This window comes from Stenella coeruleoalba, assembly GCF_951394435.1.
Source record: "Stenella coeruleoalba genome assembly, chromosome: 11".
NCBI classification, from domain to species: Eukaryota; Metazoa; Chordata; class Mammalia; order Artiodactyla; family Delphinidae; genus Stenella; species Stenella coeruleoalba.
In genome coordinates, this window is record NC_137157.1 from 28805433 (window position 1) to 28827293 (window position 21861).

Consider the following 21861-nt stretch of genomic DNA (forward strand, 5'->3'; position numbering starts at 1 on the left):
GTTTTCAACAACAACAAATCAGCAAGCAGGGATTTTGCTGTGATTTTTCCAAAATGATAAATACAGCTTTGAATTGCTACCTTGAAAGAGTCCCACTGTGTATTGAAAAACAGGCAGATCTCTTCAAAGCATATTTCTAACAGATGGAATAAAATCTTCCCCTTTGCTGTCAATCTTGTGTTTCATTTCTCTTTGAATCTAGTGGTATAGAATTTATCTGTATTTTTATCATAAATTTGTGGGCATAAATAGATAAAAACAAACAATATCTGTATATAGTTTTATATTAAGGGCTATCTGGATTTACAGAGGTAAAATGCAATAGGTTTGAGTAATTACTGATTTAAGTCTAAATATATTTTACTTTTATTTTCATGTATGAAACAAAAGAAAATGCAGTGTAAGCCTGCCTGTATTCATTCAAGAATGAGTTAGTTCAGAAACCTTTCTATTATATATGCAAATTTAATGACACATGCTATGTTCTCCATCTACAGTGTGAGGAGTATCTTAGAAAAGCATAGGTTGGTCCAATTTTACTTTATAGGTGAGTCTGTCAGTTCAGTTTCTCTCTAAAATTATACACCAGGACAATTATATTTCTGATATCAAGTACAAATACAGCTTAAATGCTATGGAAAATTCTGTTAAGGCAGTACCGCAGTATATTAGTAGAAACAATACAGCCTTCTAATTCTGCCTCTCACTCACCATGCTTATACAGGCAAATTACATAGTCTCCAAGAGCTTCAGCTTCCTAATCTGTAAAATGAGTTATTGTGCTGCTTAAAAGAATAATGTATGTAAGATATTTCTCTCAAACTAGAAACTCAGGAAATGTTCTCTTAGAACCACTCTGCCCAGTGCATTAGCTCCACTGAGATACAATACTTAAATCTAAAATTGTTGCCAGATAAATGAGAAAAAAAATAATCATCACACTTTCTGTAGCATCACTTCCTTTAGAAGTTCTCCAAACAGAGGCATGTGCAAAGTGCTCAGGCACTACCTGAATGGCATAAAGCAATGCCGCTGAATGTGGATGTGAGCAGCTATATCCACATGGCGATGTGCATTTATGGTGGGTGTTTTTTTTTTTTTTTGGAATCATCCTATTGAGGTCTCCATTCTAACCCCTAAGGGCACCTCCTCCCAAAAACTTATCTATTTTTAAAGATAATTTATTTTTGTTAAAAATTCAATACTTAATCCAATTTCTTTGAAATAAAAACAAAGAAGAAAATAAAATTTATTAGAGATGAGCACTATTAATATTTGGGAATTTTTTTTCCATTTTCTCTATGAGCAAGTGTACATATGGGTTCATACTGTAGGTACTCTTATAATTTACTCTTAATCATACCATCAAACATTTTTGAAAATATAATTTTCAATTTTTCTATAATTATCCATAATATGAAGCTAGCATAATTTTTAGCCATTATCTTATCGTGGGACATAAAATTGTTTCCAACATTTTGCTATATAAAATAATACCACAATCAAAAATTGTACATAGTTTTGTCTGCACCTTTGATTATTTTTATTCTAAGAGATTTCTAGAAATTCAATTATGTGGTCAAAAATTTTAAATATTTTAAGACAATTGGCAAATATTTTTAAACGCACGTATATATAGTGAAGCAACGTACATTCTTATTGACACTGAAGCAACAATTATTCTCGTTGACAGTATTTAAAATATTCATCTTACTATTCCCTTACCAGAGATGATTATTTTCATCTTACATGCACACGTACATGTGTGCAAATACACACATGCTCTAATGAGAATAATTTTGGGGCTTATTTATTCAAGTTACTACATCACTCTTATTTTCCCTTCTAATATTTAGCATCCACAACACAATTGATATTTCCTATCAATAAATGAACAAAGCCTCTTACCGTCCTTCACTATGATATACATCCTAGATTTTATATCTAATATTTGTTTAAAGCTATGCTTCAACATATCAGTGGATGCCTAAGACTATCAATAGGGTGAGTTGTATTCCTAGATGAATTCTAAAGTAAATTTTACTAGTTACTAGAATTTTTTTGTCAAATAAGAAAAATAGAAATTGGAATAAAATTGCTATGTAAATTAGTATAATGTGAATTAAATTAAAGTTTTGGAACATTGACAGTGAAAATACTCTCATTTATTGTAAAACAGAACCCCTTAATAAAGGATTCAAGGGACAAGACTAATATGTTCCTACCCACAGGCTAATTATTTTAATTACATTTATAAATATCAGAAGATTATTTCTGGACACCTAATTCAAAGTATGCTTGCTCTCATAGAGTGGGAATGAGATAAATTCATTGGAACTTGAATTGTGGTTTGGTCACTCATTGTCTTTATAACCATCATCAAGTTACTTAATTTCTATTATCCTGCAATTTCTCATCCTTTAAATGAATAAGAGAATACCTACTTCCCAGAGCTATTTGAAGGGTAAGATAAAAAAAATCCATATATATATTTCTCAGACATAATAAGTATTCACAATAGTGATTTTGTATATGAAACAATTTTTATGAGGTAATAAAAGCATGGTTTTTCATGATAAAACACTGAGGAAACCTTCTTTAAGGAAAATTATGTTTATTATTTCATAGATTAAAAAATTTAGAAACATTTGTTCTTCAAAAATTCTAATTCCTGAAACATTCTTAAAGACAGTAGGTTAATTTTGCCTGTTGTATGATCAAAACCCTTAATTCCTGTTCTGTTTAATTCCTTGGTCTCTGAAGATTTCAGTACTTGTCCAAGTTCCAACTAGATTTAGGAAGCACAAAATGAGACATACAAAAAACTCCCAAATCTTAAGAATGCTGAAGACACCAGAAAGGTAAATCCTTCCCTGGCAAGCTGTATAATCTCAATCACTTCTGCTTTCAAAGAGCCTTTAGGGCTTCCCTGGTGGCAAAGTGGTTAAGAGTCCGCCTGCCGATGCTGGGGACACGGGTTCGTGCCCCAGTCTGGGAGGATCCCGCATCCCGCATCCCGCATCCCGCATCCCACATCCCACATGCCGCAGAGCGGCTGTGCCCGTGAGCCATAGCCGCTGAGCCTGTGAGTCCGGATCCTGTGCTCCGCAACGGGAGAAGCCTGCGTACCGCAAAAAAAAAAAAAAAATAGCCTATAAAAAAATACTGTATTTGGAAGCTCAGCATTTTTCAGATTTTATCCATAGACAAAAAATTTTAAATTGTTCCCTTTGCTAAGATATCATGGAGAAAAATAGAAAACATTTTATGCAAAGTTCAAAAGGAATGTTATGATTCTCCCGTCAGATGTTTATGATTATTTGTTCTTCTTTCTGATCATCTTGTAACCCAAATGCAATCTTGCTGTTTTTACTGTTGCTTTCGAGTTCTCCTTTAACATTCAGGCCTCGAAACTTGGCCTCCAAACTTTCTTAAGTGGAACTTTGGTTCCTTGAAAATCCATGTTAAGAATATCCTTTGTGAGAACCAATTAAAATATGAGAAAGAACAGGCTGACTAAAAGAAGCTTAAATAGCTGGAGGGAATTAGACGAGACAAAGAAAACATCCTTTAACGTTAAGTTTGGTTAGTCTTTGTAATAGGTTTTAAAGGATGTGTCACTTTTTGAACAGTGTTCCAGCAAATCTTGGGAAAATGGCTTAGATATTCCACATTTTCATCAGGAAATAATAAATACTAATGAAGGAATGCCCCAATTACTTTCGTTTATTCAAAGCCCACTTTAATTTGCACCCAGTTACTGTGAATGCTATTACAAATTGTCATTGCATCACTACTGGGAGCAGTAACATGTTTGGAACCATAACAATATGGTCTGTATAAACCTTGCTCATTCTACCTTTGAAAGTTACAATTGATTTTGTATTATCAATCTTACTCTCACATAGAAACCTTTCTATGGTAGTTACATCTTGAACACTTTATCCTTAGAAAATTACATATCTACCACTCAGTGTACTATGTGATGTCATTTTGTATACTACACAGTTCTAAATAGTTAAATAACTCAGTATACTAGACACCCATAAATGAAGATATTTCCAGATTTAAAAAAAAGACTACGAGAATTTCGGGTTCAGTGGGTAAAGGAGTAAGATCAGTGATCAGAAAAATGAATTATGAGGTCAGATCCAGAAAAGTGAAAAGACTGTTTACCTCATATGGAATTGGTCAAGCAAGTATCTCAGAAATAAATCTGTAAGTAATACAAAGTTATAGATGCATTTCTGTGGTGCTGAACAAGTCAGATAGTAGAACATGTTTTTACATTCTCAACATGCCCTCATGTAAGAAGAACTACAGTATTGATATTATGATTTAAAGTTTGCTAATTTCTCTCTCTCCTCGAGTTGTGAAACCTCTTTTCTAGATAACAAGCCATAGAAATGTCTAGTATATAACTAATGTGTATAGGCTAGTCATATGAAATTGCCATTATTTGACTACCTTTGATTTAAAAAATGGCATTTAATATGGATCCACCTAATCAAACAAATCTTGACAGGGTCATTGTATTAGTTTTCTAGGACAGCTGTAACAAAGTACTCCTGGAACAGGAGTAGGAGAGGAAATGTGAAGGGACATGTGTATGTTCATATGAATTTGAGTACTTTAAAAATATGATATATGAAAAAATGTTCTCATTAAAAATGTAATTATTGTCAGAAACATTTTCTAATTACTTAAAACATTCCAGAAGAGACTAAGAACTTTAAATTGTTACGATCCTTGAATTTTTGGAATACTTTGATTATGAAAAACCTAAACCTTGGGAACTGCTACGTGATCATCTGCTGGGCAATTGTTATTCAGCATGTGTCCTGGATGGTGAAAGGACCAATGACAAAAGTCTTCAGCTAGGCAGTGGCTTTTCCAGTAGAGAAGAGGCAGGGTTACTAATATGTAGATACCATCTCAAAGCTTTTTTGTGCAGAGTACCAGGAGGAAACTTCAGGATATATAATACACATTGATTATTGCATTGGTTCACTGAAGACATTGTCCTTATGTCTCAAATTGAAGGAACAGTCAGATAAATTCTTAATATATTTTATACATTCTCTCTCATGCTAAAGCATTTTAGAAAAAAAACTGATTTTTTTCTAAAATGATTTTTCTAAACTGATTTTTTTCTATCTCCAACTGATTTATGCAGGGCCATGTAGTGTATTAGGAGAGCACCAGGCTGTGTCAGGAGGCAGAATTTTTATTACTGACCCTGCCACTAATAAGCTGTGTGATGTTGTGTTAGTTAAAACACTGGTATAAAAAAAAGGCATTTCATCTCTTAAGTAAATCCTGCTTCACCATGCTGCTTTCCCTTATTTATTTTCAAACCATAAAGGAGGGGGCTCAGTTGAAGAGTTTCTCAACTTTGCTTCATTCATGATGTTTTTAAAAACTCCATAGATCTAAACACTTCTAATGATTAATCATGATGAAACATGGTGCTGGAGCTGTATTATTATCACTCCTTTCTCTGAAGGAGATCTTATACCAGCGTGGCTGGTGTGACCTGAAATCTAGAGCGCACCCTTAAAATGGGCATCTTACTTTAGTCTGAGTACAATGGCTCCACAGTATAATAAAACTCAGGAGCAGATCTTGGGAGGGAAGCCAGGTATTGATTAGTTCTTATGTGCTGACTGCTATGGGAATTTCTGAGTTTCACACAAATTAAAGTACAAATTGTTTTTTGGAAATCGTTGCAAGACCTTTTACAAATGATTTATCTATCTATCGATCGATCGATCAATCAGATGTCTCTCTCACACACATATATACATGTACATGCACATACACCATACACAAACAAAAATATAAAAGCTGAAACACTTGGGCAACTTTATCCTCAGCTTATGTACAAGAATACTCTCCCACTGCAGGTAACAAAAATGGGAAGTATAAACAGAAAATGGAGCAGCCTGTCCTTATGTGCTCCACACACTGAGTGAAAGTGTTCCCTTGAACATAAACCTTGTCATTTCCCTTCTACCATGGATTTCATATAACTAGTTCAACACAACCAACAAAATAAATATTACATAATAATTTTTAGCATTTGGATTTACCAGAAGGAATGGATGAATTAATTTACTTGTGAGTTGAGAATCAAATGGGGTCTCTACCATTTAGACACTAAATATTTAGTCCCTCACTTAATAGGTAGGTATAAATTGCCTATTATATGCGAGCATATCAATAGGTATTAGGGATAAAATAATGAGAAAAATATATGTGGACTTACTCTTAAGGAATTTATTATTTTGTAGGAGAAACTGGCATTAATAAGCATAAAAATAAGTGCTAGCAAGAAACATATGGAACAGCATGAGAGAAGAGGAGAATCCAGCCAAATTTGGAGGGATAGGGATAGTTTCAATGAAGTGACTTTGAAATAAAATGAGAATAAGTCAGAGTTAGGTAAAGCATAGGAGGAAGAACATGGTAGACAGAGTGCTCAAAGTCTCTGGAAAACAAAAAGAATATAGTACACAAAGAGGCTGAGTGTAGGCCCTTGTGGCTGGAATTAAGAGAGAAAAGGTGACATTGATGTGTGATGACAATTGGGCAAGAACAGAGATGAGACCCAATGGGATCTTGCGGGTCATAATGAGAATTTTACATAGGTGGAATGCAGTGGGTTAATGCTGTGGGTCAAGGGGTTTCAATCACATCTTGCTTTCTTTGAAATGTGTGTAATTAATATGCCAACCAATTCAACTAGCTTTAATTAAATTGCTGTCATTGTTGTTCTTATTACTATTATTATTATTATAAATTTCTCTACAATCTGCCAGATGGTCCTTGCAGTTAATTCTGTTGTTTGTGGTTGTCAAGACCACTTGTTCTACTGATTTTCATCTTGGGACATAGTGATTATCTAAGATATGGTCTGGTTAAAAAAAAAAGTGCAACTTTGGCAAACATATACATTTTTAAAATATGATGCTTTCCTTCATATCCAAAATATACAAAAATCTGTTGAAATGTAAAAGTTGAAATGTAACTTTAAGTGTTAATATGATTTTAAAGTCTTGTGTGAAAAGTCAAAAATTAAATACATCTCAGATTTTTTTAAAATGTATTTATAGCTCCCCTTTGATGATTATATTTTGGCTCAATAATTGAGACATTTCACCTTTGATTTGCCTATGGATGCCTAACTTTACCTTTCTCTTCTTTCTAGCAATCCCTTTAACAGGAACAATGTTTGTAACTGTTATAGGAAACATCAGTTATAGTATATTATCTGAGATTAAGCTTATTGAATGTTCTCTGGGCTTTGCAGTGGACAATCCTAGAATTTGCTAGTTTCGCTAAATACAGTTTATAGGAAAAGAAATACTGTAAGAACACTTTAGAATAATATCAATAATTAATGTTTTATCTCACATTAAGACTGAGAAAAAAATTTTTAAATATGTGATTTCATTTGAGTAGTTAACAACTCTTGTCAGATATAGTGTCATTATTTCCATTTTATAGCCCAAGATATTAAAGGTCAGAGGTAAAGTTCTTTGCCAAAGGACATCCGATAGTTGATCTATGGTGAAATCTTTGTCTTCTGTTCCATTTCTTATTTTCCTTCCATCACTCCACTACTCTTCATATATACACTAGAGCCTGTTATACTGAATTTGTAGAAGAGTGTGCTATATATTTAACTACATGTGTAATTACGTATTTGGCAAATTGGAGACATTTTTCGCCAACTTTCTAGTATCAAGATCTGTGGCAGCAAAAAGTATCCAAGGAATCAAGCTCATCATTTCAAAGTAATACCTTTTCCCTTTGACATCCCTCCCTGTGCTTTCAATTATCTCCTTGACTTATGGATGTTCTAAGCCTCAATACTCATGATTTTTTTTCAAAAGCTGAAATTATATTTTCTCCAAGCATCCTTTCTTCTTTGTGCCATCTTAGTATTAATAATGGACCTATTCTTCCTGTCACTGAAGATGCCAGCCTCAGTGTGATTTTGAGATACTTTCTTAATTCCCTTTGACATACAGAATGGATTAATCCAATCTTTTTTTTTTTTTTTTTACAGAGTTGTCTGATGCTGTCTCTCCCTCTTACCTTTCTGAAGTGCTAATCTGCAGACAGATACCCAGCTTGCATATATTTATGTTCTCAGGAAAAGACACATCCCTTCCTCTCCCATTAGTGTAATCTCCAACAAGCTGACTGTTAGAGTTTCTCTTGTAATGGCCACACTTTCGCATCTCATTGAAAAAGTCAGGATGAATTAATTGAAACATTTAACCAATTGCATTTATCCTCAGAACATCATCATAAAATGAGACATTTTACGTAAGGGGGTTTTCTGGTTACCTTAAGTATATTCTTTTTAACACCAACATTTTTGTTTTAACTATTTGTGACCCACATTTCCCCAAGACAATGAGATACCTGAGTTTTACAGACTCCTTTATCCCCTTCTGCTGATGTCCTGTAGTTCTAACCTCCACTCCCTTAGTTTTTGCCAATTATTTCTAGGTATCTGCAGAGACATTTAACATAGTTTTCATACTGCTCCAGTGGATGCTGCATTCTCCCTTGAACTCTACTGGAAAGTCCCATTTCTCCTGCCCCTGGATGCATGGCCCCTGACCCTGCTCCACTGGGCTCCAACATTTTTGCCAGATGGCGACACCACTATGCCATTGTCCCTACAGCACAAAACGAACTTTGCCTTCTCCCCTCTCCTTAGCCCCAGCCCCTGCTAGATATTCCCACTCCACTAGGTTCTGAGGGTCCCGCTGGTTATTCCATTCTGTTTTTTTGAGTATTAAAATCTTTAATGCCGCTCTTCCAGGGGCTCATGGATAGCTGCCTGAGTATTCATTGTGCCAAAGCCCCAGGTTATCCTACAACAGAGAGGGAAACCCTAAAACAATGATATTTGGGTTGAGATTTGTACATAGTTTAGTTGAAATAACTTCCTCAAGTTTTATTTGTTTGTTTTGCTTGTTTATTTTGTTTTGTTATATCTTAATTCCAGGTCATTGATTTAATCACTTCCATCACAAAGTCCCTTTCAAATTTATTCATGTCTATATATACTCCTTTATCTCCATTACTCACTTCCATTCCCTCTTCATAGTCAATAACTCTAATGTATTTAATGAACATCTTTTTGATCTTATAACTATGCTTTTGAAATATATGTTGTGTTTTTGAACAAATGTCATTTTGGACCATATATTACAACTATTTTTTTTCTCTCGTTACTATGCTTTCAAGTTTGCTATATGTACATCTAGTCTGTGGTTTCTGACTGGTGCATGGTACCCCAGCATGTGCAGCCATAGCATGTTGACTATCCAGTTCCAGTGATAGATACCCAGATTGTAGCCAACTCATCACCATCTCAACTAATGCTACAATTTACAGGAGGGATCATATCCCCTTGTGGTCCTGTGTGAGGATTTGTTTGAGCCATATACCTAGAAGAAGAACTGCTGGACAATATACACACTGAATTTAAGTATGTGTTTCCAGGTTGTCCTACAGAATAGCAGTACCAGTCTACATTCCCACCACCACATGAGGATTTCTCTACGTCTACACTATGCTAACACTTGGAATTATCTGGCAAAGTACAGATGTTCACCAATATTTCTTACTCTCCTCTTTATTCTCCTCTTTCTGGACATAAGGTAGTGTTGTACTTTCATACCACTTCAAGTTAGATGTAGCTATGTGACTTGCACTGAGCAATGGAACATGCACAGAAGTGACATGAGAGTTGGTACCTGAGTGGCCATGTGAGGCTTATTATTGAGTCAATGTATTGTACTTGGCTACATCTTCCTTTGTTTAGAGCTCCCTTACATGAGATCTTTTAGTGGGTTGACACTGTGGGATCCCTCTAGCATTCCCCAGACATAATCAAATATCCTTGGACCTCTATATTTAGACTCAGACCTGGCTCAAGATGAGATCCCTGTTAGAGATGTCTACCACATGCCCACATTTTTCTGCCTTTTCAGAGGACAGAGTTTATTGTGTATTTTCTTGATGGCCAAGTCCATCATTTACAACGTCAAATACTACAAAACAGTGTATTGGAAAATGTGCTCAGGAACTCCTGAAACGTACAAGGCAGTGTTAAATTAAACTAAAAGAGCCCAGAAAATGATGCTACTTGGGATCTTGCATCTACTTTTCTACAATTTTCTTTTCTCATTCATCCTGTCATTCTGCAGGTACTCTACATCCTGTTAGTGTCCTTTCTCTTTCAGATGTTCTCAATTCCTCCACAAAAGCAGAAGCAATAGCTTTTTAAAAAAAAAAATCACCTCCACACACTCACTGAATGACTTTCTTATAGTATATGTTCAATTAATATTTTTGTATTTGTTGTTTTGAATTTGATATGATTGCAAAATATGAGAAGTGAGATTATTGTAACGGCCTGAAACAACGGCAAATATTTCTTGAGGGAATGACTGAGGGATCACCTATGGATAAAGTGAAGAAGTTTAATGTCAGTATTTAATGGCTCATTTTGGTTCATTAAGGATCCTTTGTTCTACTTTTTTTTGAGGTATAGTTGACATATAACATTATATTTGTTTCAGGTGTAAATCATAATGATCAATATTTGTATATATTGCCAAATGATCATTACAATAAGTCTAATTAACATCAGCCACCATTCATAGCTACAATTTTTCTTCTTGTGATGAGAATTTTTAAGATCTACTCATTTAGTAACTTTCAAGTATGCAATACAGTATTATAAACTGTAGTCATCATTCTTACATTACATGCCCAGGACTGACTTATTTTATAATTGGAAGTTTGTACCTTTTGACTCCAGGTTTTAAATTACCAATTCTCAGTTCTGTTTCAGTTAGTTGAGGTTACACAACAAATGTTCTTTGAAATAACTGCAATTATTATGTTAAACTTAAAAAAATATGTTTGGTAAGCCAAAAGACCAACACTTTTTAGGTATTTAGTATAAAAAACTTTCAGGGAGGACAACAGAATATTTTTTTCTCATCTGTGTTTGCTCATTTATAAGATCAAATATCTATAAGATCATCTTTTAGTCCATTCTTCCTCAGATATGCACTATTGAGTCTATATATATGTATGTCAAGAGCTTTTAAATTTTTATTGACAGCCTAAAATTTAAATATTTATAAACATGTTTTAAAATATGCAGATATCTAACTTTTAGTTTTATAGATAAAATATATCCAAATATGTTGTTATCCAGGGTCTACTTGGGGAAAAAAACAGTCTTTATTTTAGAAAAACAAAAATTGTTTTTACATAGCACACAGCTGAATGCATTTTAATGTGCAAGCAAAAATATTTTAAGATAATACTTGTTTACCCATTTTGCAACCACTACTAACTCCATATTCTTAGAATTATGAATCATCATTTCAACAGTGTCCTTTTCAAAGTGTCACTAGTGTGTTTCTACCTGAAATGCTTTTTAACAATTTCAAATCAGTCATCAGGAGACCAGCTAAAGACTCAAAGGTGCTATATGAATAATGTTTTACTTTTAAAAGTGCATCTTACCTTGTTTTCCCTCATATGGGGTGGTGCTCAGTGGAGGACTGAGGTAGGATGGTATTAGTCAAGAGCAGCTTACTGAATTAGCTCAGCTCTGACAGCAGTGTGGGGGTCATCCGTGCACAATGGGGAGGAATTGGTCCCCAGATGCCAATGACGACGAAAACGGTCTACAGTATGGCTTTTAAGGTGAAAAGAGGGCTTTATAAGCTTGCAGTAGTGGTCTGTTCTGACTTATAAGGGGTAAACGAGGATTCACTCTGGGTTTAGGAATTTAACCAAAGCCAAAGAACTAGTTAGAGATAAGCCAAGACTAGAACTCATTTTTTGTCTTCCTTGTAGATTTTCTTTCTCCACAGCGCACTCCCTCTGTGTAACACCTTATATAACTTTTCTTTTTGGCTTTATAGAATAATTTTACATTTGCTGCTTCTTCAGACTCTTTGCAAAACAGTTTTTTTCTGACCTATATTCATTTAAAACATGACATATTCAGAGAGAAAGAAGCCTCATTCAGACAGAATTCTTTAAGGGGCACTGTTTAACTCCACCCATACTAATATTGACTAGAAATTTCCATAGTTCCATTCAGTCTGTTATATATTTATAATAATAACCAGAGGTGTTTGTCAGCTGTTATATATTTATAATAATAACCAAAGGTATTCATTGCCTTAGGGCTTTATGCAGGCAACGAAAGGATTCATTAAGAAAAATGAACTTGTACGCTGTAATGAGGAATATATGTAGTTTACAACATGGAATGCTCTAAAATACATGCCTGGTTTTCTGAGACCATACTCCAATTCCTCTTCAATAAACAGAGGAGGATAACATGTGACCAGATTGGCTATGGATATTTTCTTTTCTTTTTTTTTTTTTTTGCGGTACGCGGGCCTCTCACTGTTGCGGCCTCTCCCGCTGCGGAGTACAGGCTCCGGACACACAGGCTCAGCGGCCATGACTCATGGGCCCAGCCGCTCCGTGGCATGTGGGATCCTCCCGGTCCGGGGCACGAACCCCCGTCCCCTGCATTGGCAGGCGGACTCCCAACCACTGCGCCACCAGGGAAGCCCTGGATATTTTCATTTAAGTTGGGAGAATCTGACTGTGAATGAAGCTTACTTTGTCCCAACTTAATTTTTCTTGGAATGTCTACTTGCTGTTTCAGGGTATCTCTTACCAAGTCTAATTTTTTTTTATGCCTAGTCTCAAAGTACCTACTTTAAATGCAAAAGTTGTATGTTTTGTTGTCTACTGGAAGCTTCACTTCCTTCCAATATATTCTGCAAAATGTTGCAAAGACTGTGAGGCTTCAGCTTTCTGTTTCTCTGAGAATTCTGAGTATGTTTCCTTTGCTGGCTGCATTCTCTTGTAGGTTTATTACTTCTGTTGAGAATGCTATTTTAAATCTACTTTGCCTGGAAGAGTTCCCTCCAAAAATGAATCCCCCCATTGTGCAAAATATAGCCACCATAATATTTCCTTTGTATCCCTATAGCAGCAGTAGCTCAGAAGTAGCTCCAGGGAATTGATGGCTTAATCATTCCTTGTCCAATATCATGTGAGTTACACTAATATAATTGTTTTTCTATCAGATGGCCTTGTAATATAATACTAGTGCTTTCAGTATCTGCTTTTAAGGCAGTGTCTACACAACATCATACATTTGATTAAAGAGTAGGAAAATTATTATAAAACAAAAACTAGTTTTATGTTTTGGAATCATGTATGAGTTTATATACCTTCCTAAGTAATTTGAGGTTAGGTATAAAATATACATGGTAACAATTAATTTAAGATAATTGGGTTTAGTGAGCATAATATGGCCAAAAGGAGTCAATTCAACAATCATTTTTCAAGTGTGTTCTATGTGCAAGGAATCCTTGGAGGTACAGTGATGAATAAAACCAAGTTCTTTTTTCTAAAGAATATAAAGCTAAAAAGGATAAAAAGTTATGTATGTAAAAAACCAAAATAAGGGTACCAGCTATGGCCTAGCCTCTGCTCACTGATGTGTTTCGGACTTCCTTTGACAGAATGAATCAACATAACTTATTTTGCACCATTTGACTTGAGGGATTGGGATCAAAGGGGTAGGAAGGAACCAACATAGGTTCTCACATTGTATTAGGTGGAGATGAAGGAGGATGGGCTGGGAAGAGCAGCTTGGACTCTATTTCAAAGATTTGTCTCCTAGACTGGCCCCATGGACTTTAAGACAAAATCCAATAAGTGACCATTTTACTTTATTAATATTCAAATGATTTCATATGCATTCTACTAAATCCTCTCAATACAGGGAAGTCTTTCTGGTTTAGGTTCTTCTACAGTTGGTCTCAAATTAGGTAAGAAAAATGAAATAATTTGCCTGACACACGAACATACTAGATTTAAAAGATAAACAGACCACTTGTAACCAAAGTACAGAATAACTTTAAAGAAAATATCTCCATTTAATATTGTTCAAACAGAATCAGAAATGTAGGTTTCTTGTGAAAATATCTTCATTACTTACTGTTAAAAGGTAATCACTTCAGCTATATGGAAACAAGGAGCTATAAGCAGGAAAGGAAGAAGCTGTATTTTATGAGAGATTCTATGAGATGCGTGTTGGCGAGCCACCTACTTTCGTGCCTATGTGGAAAAGTGTGACCTGGGCAATAAGGACGTTATCCTGCTTCTGTTTGGACCATGAATGATTTGGGGAAATCAGTGCTGTTTTGGCACGTGAATGATTTACAGCTTCGGAGGAGTAAACAATGGATCCAAAACAGAATATGGTCAGTGCCATATGATAGTGAAAATGATAATTTGTGAGTTCAAGTGAGAAACTTCTGGAACTCCTCAGATAGAACTAGGGAAGACTGAAGGGAACACAACAGTCTGCTAGTTAGAGGAATGCGTGATGTGATTATTACTGCTACTGGTGTGGTCCCTTTTATATGCACAGGCTGTGAAGCCTTGTAAGAACTGCTTTATACCCAGAAGATTAAAGGTAAGTTCCGAAAGAGCAAGGTCCCAGCCATTCTTGTTTATAATCACATACCCAGAAGATACAGGGATGTTTTGGGAAATAAATATTTCCATTTAGGTGTATACTAGATACATGGAAAACTGCAGTGGGGATAATATTAGAATGAACAGATGGAGACAGAACATGGAAAATGGTAAATGTCAAGGTAAGGAGTTGAGCTTTATTCTGCAGTAATTGCTAACTCTTGAAGGTGCTGAACTGGCAGATGATGGAGGAGGTCTGGTTTCCTTCCATCTACCACCCCTTAGAGAATATGTCTTGTTTCATTCCACATTGAAATGTAAATAAATGCACAGGAGAAGGAATTGAGTATTTCAGTCATTATGAATATACTACATTGAGAGACACTACCTTTTTCTTCGAGTCATAGGTATGCGCCCTGGGAAGAACTAATGTCAATGATCCTACTTTGTCTTGGTGAACAGAATGGAGCTTTAGAAAGAGAGTCAAGCAGAGAATTGACTCTGCAGGGAATTTGAGGTTCTCTACAGTCCAGAGAACCTCAAATTCCCACGTCTTTCTAGGTATGTGTCCCTGAAGTCTGGAATTTGCTAAATGCTAGGATGTCTTAGGCAACAAGATCAGGCTGTTTGGCTACTTCCAGGATGACTGTAGTCAATCAACATCTGCAGAGAACAATCGCAGAACAACCTCAATAGGTACAGAAAGTGTACCTATGCAACTTCTATTCTCAAAATGAATTGTCTCAAAATTTTTCAAAAAATGAAATAGTAGATACAACCATCATCCAAGTTTCTATTTTGTACCAGCTGACTTTGTTGACAAATTATATCTATACTAAATACTCTTGTGGACAAAACAAAAATGGACTGCTGTTCTAGATTCTTCTGTTAGCTTTATGTATTTATGTAAAATCTGAATATGTATTAATTAAGTTACATTTATATGAAAGTGCATCAACTTTATGTCAGACATTCAGCTTAAATGTGAAAATTAGGTGAATTAATCACTAGGTTATATTCATTATGGCACAGTGTCATGGGAAGAAAATAAGTGTTAGAGTTCAGCCTTTCAATCTGATTTTGAGCACCTATGAGTTGTGGGTCTCTGGGAAACTCATTTAATTTATTTGGGCTTTAGAATATCTCTTATAAAACTGAGAAAAAATGCCAAATAACCAAATTTCCATGATGAATAAATAAAATATAGAAAAATACTCTGCACAGAGCCTTGCTCATAGAGGCTCTAGACAAATTTAGTTATTTTGTTCCCATTCTATTCTACATCAGATGTTTTAAATTATATTTTTAAAAATTAATGTTATTGGAGTCTTTTTTTCCTTCCCAACATATGTACATTGTGTTGTTTATGTTTTGCTACCATCAAAATGAATTTGAGGCAACTTAAATTATTAAAAACAGGAAACACAATTACGAAAAAAAATTTAAATTAACATACAGAATACATCTCACTGGAAAGATAAGAAAATGAATGATATGAATTAATAACTGAAATTCTTCACCGTAGCTTTCATACCCATACTCCATAAAAAAAAAAAACCCTATCTTTCCATGTTTCGTTCACATTTTGTAATATCAAGCATCATTTGCTCCAATCAAATAAGACTTCTTAATAACTCCTATATAGCTCATTTACTTTTCTTCTACCTGAAATACTTTTTCCTCTTCTCCAAACCTTCAATAAAAGCCAAGGCAAATGCTAATCTTCTCCATACAGACTGCAGAGTCCCTGATCCAAATATTTTCTTTTCCTCCTTGGCCTCCTCTAATTCAGTTTTTAAGAACCACCAGTAATATCATCCTACTCAACCTTATTTGTTCACTTGTCTTAGCTTCTCTTTTCCTGCTGACAAGTATGCTGGGCAGTAATCCTGGCTAAAGTGTGGATTGGGCCATTTACTCTGTCTCCTCTGAAACACCCAGTATAGTTTCTTCCCTTTTTTGTTGTTCATTATCTATTAGTTAAGTTGTACTAAATGGAAATATAATACAAAATTATTCTCTAAGTTTCCTGACAACTGAGGGGAAAAACAATTAAATAATTTAGTTGTCCATTAAATAAAGCACGGTAAAGTCATTTGGAATAACTATATATTTTATTCTGATCTCTAGGATAAATGTATCTCATAGATCATGATATTAACTTATTTACATGGTAAGTGGACAATAAGTGAAAACAGTTCTCCAAAAGATTAAAAAATCTTTGTTAAAACTAGACATCCACAAGCAAAAAAATAAATCTAGACACAGACCTTATACTCTTCACAAAACTTAAAATGAATCACAGACCTAAATGTAAAATGAAAAACTATAAAACTTCTAAAAAGATAACATAGGAGAAAACCTGGATGACCATGTGTATGGTGATGACTTTTTAGATACAACACCAAAGGCACAACCCATGAAAGAAATAATTGATAAGCTGGACTTGATTAAAATTAAAATCTTCTTCTCTGCTAAAGATAGTGTCAAGAGAATAAGAAAACAACACACAGACTGAGAGAAAATATTTACAAAAGACCCATTTGATAAAAGACTATTATCCAAAATATATAAAGAACTCTTAAAAGTCAACTGTAAGAAAGCAACCTGATTGAAGAATGAGCCGAAGATCTTAACAAACACCTCACCAAAGAAGATATACAGATGGCAAATACGTAAAAATAAAGATGTTCCATATCATATGTCAGCAAAGAAATTCAAATCAAAACACACACCACTACACACCTATTAGAATGGTCAAAATCCAGAATGCTGATAGCACCAAATGCTGGTGAGGAGCTAGAGCAACAGCAACTCTCATTCATTGCCGGTGGGAATGCAAAATGGTACAGACATTTTGGAAGACAGTATGGTGTTTTCTTATAAAACTAAATATACTCTTACTGTATGATCCAAAAACAGTGCTTCTTGATATTTACCCAAAGGGTTGAAAACTTATGTTCACACAAAAACCTGCACATGGATGTTTATAGCAGATTTATTATTAATTGCCAAAACTTGGAAGCAACCAATATGTTCTCCAGTAGCTGAATGGATAAATCAACTGGTACATCCAGACAATGAGATATTATTCAGTGCTAAAAAGAAATGACAAAGCCCTAAAAGGACATGGGGGAACTTAAACACCCAAGTGCAAGAAGCCAGTTTGAAAAGGTTTCATATTATTACAAATGGACCACTCTTGTGGGGGATGTTGAAAACGCAGGAGGCTGTGCATGGGGGAGGGGGAGGGGTACACGGGGAATCTGTGTACCTTACCCTCAATTGTTCTGAACCCCAAACAACTTATATATACATGGGGAAGCTACCGACAACCACAAAGAATCTTTGTTGAGCTGAATTACTCTTATATTACACATATTCCAATTTTAACTTCAGGAAGATGAATGACATTATTCAGCCATGTTGTGTCCTGATTATATTTCTTAACATAGGTCAGAGCTTGGCGAACAGGTAAGAGTGGCTGGTTAGCTTGCCCAAGTTCAAGTAAATTTTGACAAGACCTGGCTATTTGCAGTCAATTTGTGGTGTAACTCTGACAAGTGCCCGAAGCACAGATATCTGTGTTGCTGATTAAAGAGCACTATGGATATCTTACATACCAGATGTGCAAATGGCAGAGTTTATAAAATCTTCTGCAATGTTTGGAGTCTGTTTTGCCTTCTCACCCAGATAGAAAGCCATATCACTTCCAGAAAGCATAATGGTGAGACACAGGAAGATAGGTATGTGTCTGTGTGTGGGCAGGGTGGAGGGATTTGAGGAGGAAGCAGGAAAGGGGGAGTAAAATAGGACCTTCAAGTTTGCCCAAATGTTTGTATAAAACACTCAGATATCTGAGCATTCCATGCTATAAAGTATGGAAGAGAAAATTACGTTCTGAAATACTGCTTTTATTATATAACTTGAAAGAATACAAATTAGTAATTTATTGCCATGACCAGAAAACTACCACAGAGTAACCCTGAAGTAATAGAACAGCTGCTTTTGAAACAAACAAACAAAAATATCTTATTAGTAATAGGCAAAATGCATTTAACTGAACTGAACACTTTAACAAGTACAAAGACCTGCAATTCACAGATTCTCTTTTCGTTTGTCCTTTCCCAGAAATAAATGTTAGATCAGATGCTTTAAATTTAGTGGAACCCCTGAACACAAAAACAAACTTTCCTTTGCTCCCTCTTTCCTTTCTTCTTTCTTTAGTACCTACTACAACGGGCACAGTGCATGGCACAGTTCCTTTGTGAGCAAAGTCAGGCATGACCCTTCTCCCCTCATTGGAGCTTATCATTTACTTCTTTTATAGTATGTATCCATTCGCATTATTGTTAAAAGTTTTGTCCCAGCCCACTAGCTCAGCAAAGGATAATAGAGCAGATGTGGGTATCCCTTTTACCGCAACAAAATCAATAGGTATGACTGACCCCTCCCCACCATAATTCCTTCCATTCTCACCAGTTACTTCTAGACGTCCATAGAGGACCACAGGGCTCAGTAATGCTCTTCGTTACTCCAGTTTCTGAGCCCTCCCACCTCCTATGATCCTCTCTCATAAGGTAACCCCGAACTGCTAACAGAATCACCAGCCTTAAACGCAAACACCTTTGGGAAGATTACTGTATTTATCGCTGTATTTAAACATAAGTTTCCTGGGGAATTCCCTGGCGGTCCAGTCGTTAGGACTCTGCACTTTCCTAACTGCTGAAGTTTCCTAACTAATGCGAAAAGCCATTAGCTTAACCACCCAGTTCTAAAATACAGGCAGAATTTGATGCTACATCTCAACAGTTCACCATCACTTCCCATCCTCCCCACAAAACATTCCAGGGACACAGCAAGGGCAGTCTCCTCTGCCCCTGAGAAGGCAGAATATATTATATCTTAATATATTAAGTAAGTTGTTACAGTTGCTCCTGATTCTTGTTCTGAAGCCCCAACATCTTCCTATGAATTGTGTAATCTATGCCGTCACCTCAAACATTGCTAGGACCTACATTCTGCCACCTTCTCTGCAAGGCCGCCTATGTGTTCCACTGACAAAGTCAAATTTTTTCCATTTTCCCTGCTTAAGGCATCATGAAATTTTACATAATAATTCCCCATCTCACATAATCCTAAGAAAGAAGCTAGCAGGAGGTAGAAGTAGAAACTAGTGTCCCTCAATCAGGGACTTTCTCACTAATGAGGCTGAAGTATCTGTTCACACCTGAACTCAGAACAACAATTATTTTCAAGGAGAAACTTGGTTTGTTTGGAAAAATATCTTTTAAGTGCTTGAAAATAATGTTTGTTTCCAGTAATTACGGAATAATTCAAAACAATCCTCCTATTGAGGAAACACTAGAAAACCTAGAAAAAAATGAACAAAATCATCTTTGTGAAGGTTTAGAAGAACTAAACAGTTATTGATAGGTGGAGAGAAAAGGTCGACAACCAGTGGGTATCCAAAAGCAAATTCAGGAGTCCAGAGTCAAAGATTTAATGCTTACACATGCTTTTTGCCTGCCAATCTGAAAGGAACGGACAACGCGAAGGTTTCCCTCCCTCTCGCGACCAGGCACCACAGATAGAGGCCTAGGAGAGCTGACTTTGATAAGAATTCTTACCCTTTGCCGGCTTCTTCCAGTTTCCCCAGGATTCTGCAGGCTCCGGAGCGCGCGGGGCGTCCCAGCAGGTCTCATGCTGGTCACAAGGAGCTGAAGAGGAGGGAAAATGGTTTTCCCTCTACGCTTTATAGTGAGCGCTCGGCTGAGACCTATTTTCTTTGAGGCGCCTCCTAAATGGATAAACTAATCTAGGTTAAAGGTTCTCTCCTGTGGCCACAGTAATTCAGGATTATCTTGGGTAAGATTAACCTGCTTGTTCGGCCTTAAAAGAAAATTGTATTCACCTGACACCTCATGCCAGGCCCAGTCCGGCTTAAATCGTTCAGAGCCAGTCCGGCCCGGAACCAGTCCTGTTTCCAACTCCTCGGCTGTCCAACCCTCTACCCGGTCCGCCTTCTAAATCGGACGCAGTCCAACCTTAGACCCGGAAGGGTTTCTCAGTCGCACCCGTCCAACTCCGGCTGTTTCTAGACCCGGTCGGGAAAAGCGTGAAAGCGCATCAGGCGGAAGCTGCAGAGGCTCCGCGAGGGACGGACCCAGCACCTCCTGAGGCGGGAGAGGCAGCGAGCTCAGGGCTCAGCAGGTACCACGTCTGGTTGCTTGTTGCTCCTGGGGCCGTGGGGGTTCTCCTTCGGTCCCCGCTTCTTACTGTTAGTAACAGAACTGTTAAAAGATAAGCTGAGGTTTGTTAAAATGTTTAAGATTTTATTTGAGCAAAACTCTCTTCAAATTGGGCAGCATCCAGTCTAGTAGATAGAAAGGAGCTCGAGGAGCTGTTTGAAATGAAAGACTTAAAAGTCTTTTACTGGCAGAAGGGAGCAGGAATGAGGAAAAATAAAGTAGGGAGAGAAGCGGTGGGGTTAATGCAAAGTCACTTTCCTTCGGGGGATGGCAGGGGCCTGTGAGACAGACGACCCCACTACTGCTGATCAGAAGATTCTGACTGACTGGTTTAAGGTTCCATTTCTGGGAGAACTGAAACTGTAATTAGGTCTCAGTTTGGTGAGGGGGGACTTAGCATAAGCAACTCCATTTTGGGACTATGGTTTTTAACAAGATTTATAAAGTTTATCAATACAGTATGATACTGGTGCCAAAAATACAACTGACCAAAGGAGGAAAAAAAATCCAGAAACACAACCACACATGTTCAGACACGATTTGTTACAAAGCTAACATTACATGTCTCTTTTCAATAAACGCTGCTGAAGCCTTTAGATATCTGTATTTTTATAAATTAGCACTTATAGCATTCACAAAAATTTATATCAGGTATATTTAGATTTCTAAATATAAAAGGCAGAATAATAATGCGTCTAGAACATAAGACACTTCTTTAAAGGCCTTGAAGAGAAAAAGTCTTAAACAGGATACTGTGATATTGTGATTTATAATAAGAAATATATATTTGGTCATCTTCCACTTCCTGGCACATAGATCCCCAAACCCTCGTAATTTCCTAAGTGATTAGAGCAATAGTGGTGTCGCTCCTTAAAATATTTTGTTTCTGTTCTTAGTTCCCGAAATGGCTTCAGAGAGATAAAGATGAAAGGAGCATCTTCTGTGATTCCTAACAGTTCCCTGTGCACCACACCTGAGTTTGTTATTGAGGTGACTTTTAGAAAGCCTCTAAGGATGTGGACTGGTTGCCAGGGAAACCAAACAT

The 21861-nt window shown here is 36.2% G+C and overlaps 1 long non-coding RNA gene across 1 annotated transcript in view; it reads right to left on the bottom strand.

The window, feature by feature from the left end:
* The window catches only part of LOC307194574, a 226744-nt gene extending 206197 nt beyond the window's left edge, over positions 1 to 20547 (bottom strand). The window contains exon 1 of the long non-coding RNA XR_013830580.1: positions 20196 to 20547. This is a non-coding gene — a long non-coding RNA (uncharacterized lncRNA). The remainder of the gene's footprint in view (positions 1 to 20195) is intronic.
* Positions 20548 to 21861: the final 1314 nt, after the last annotated feature.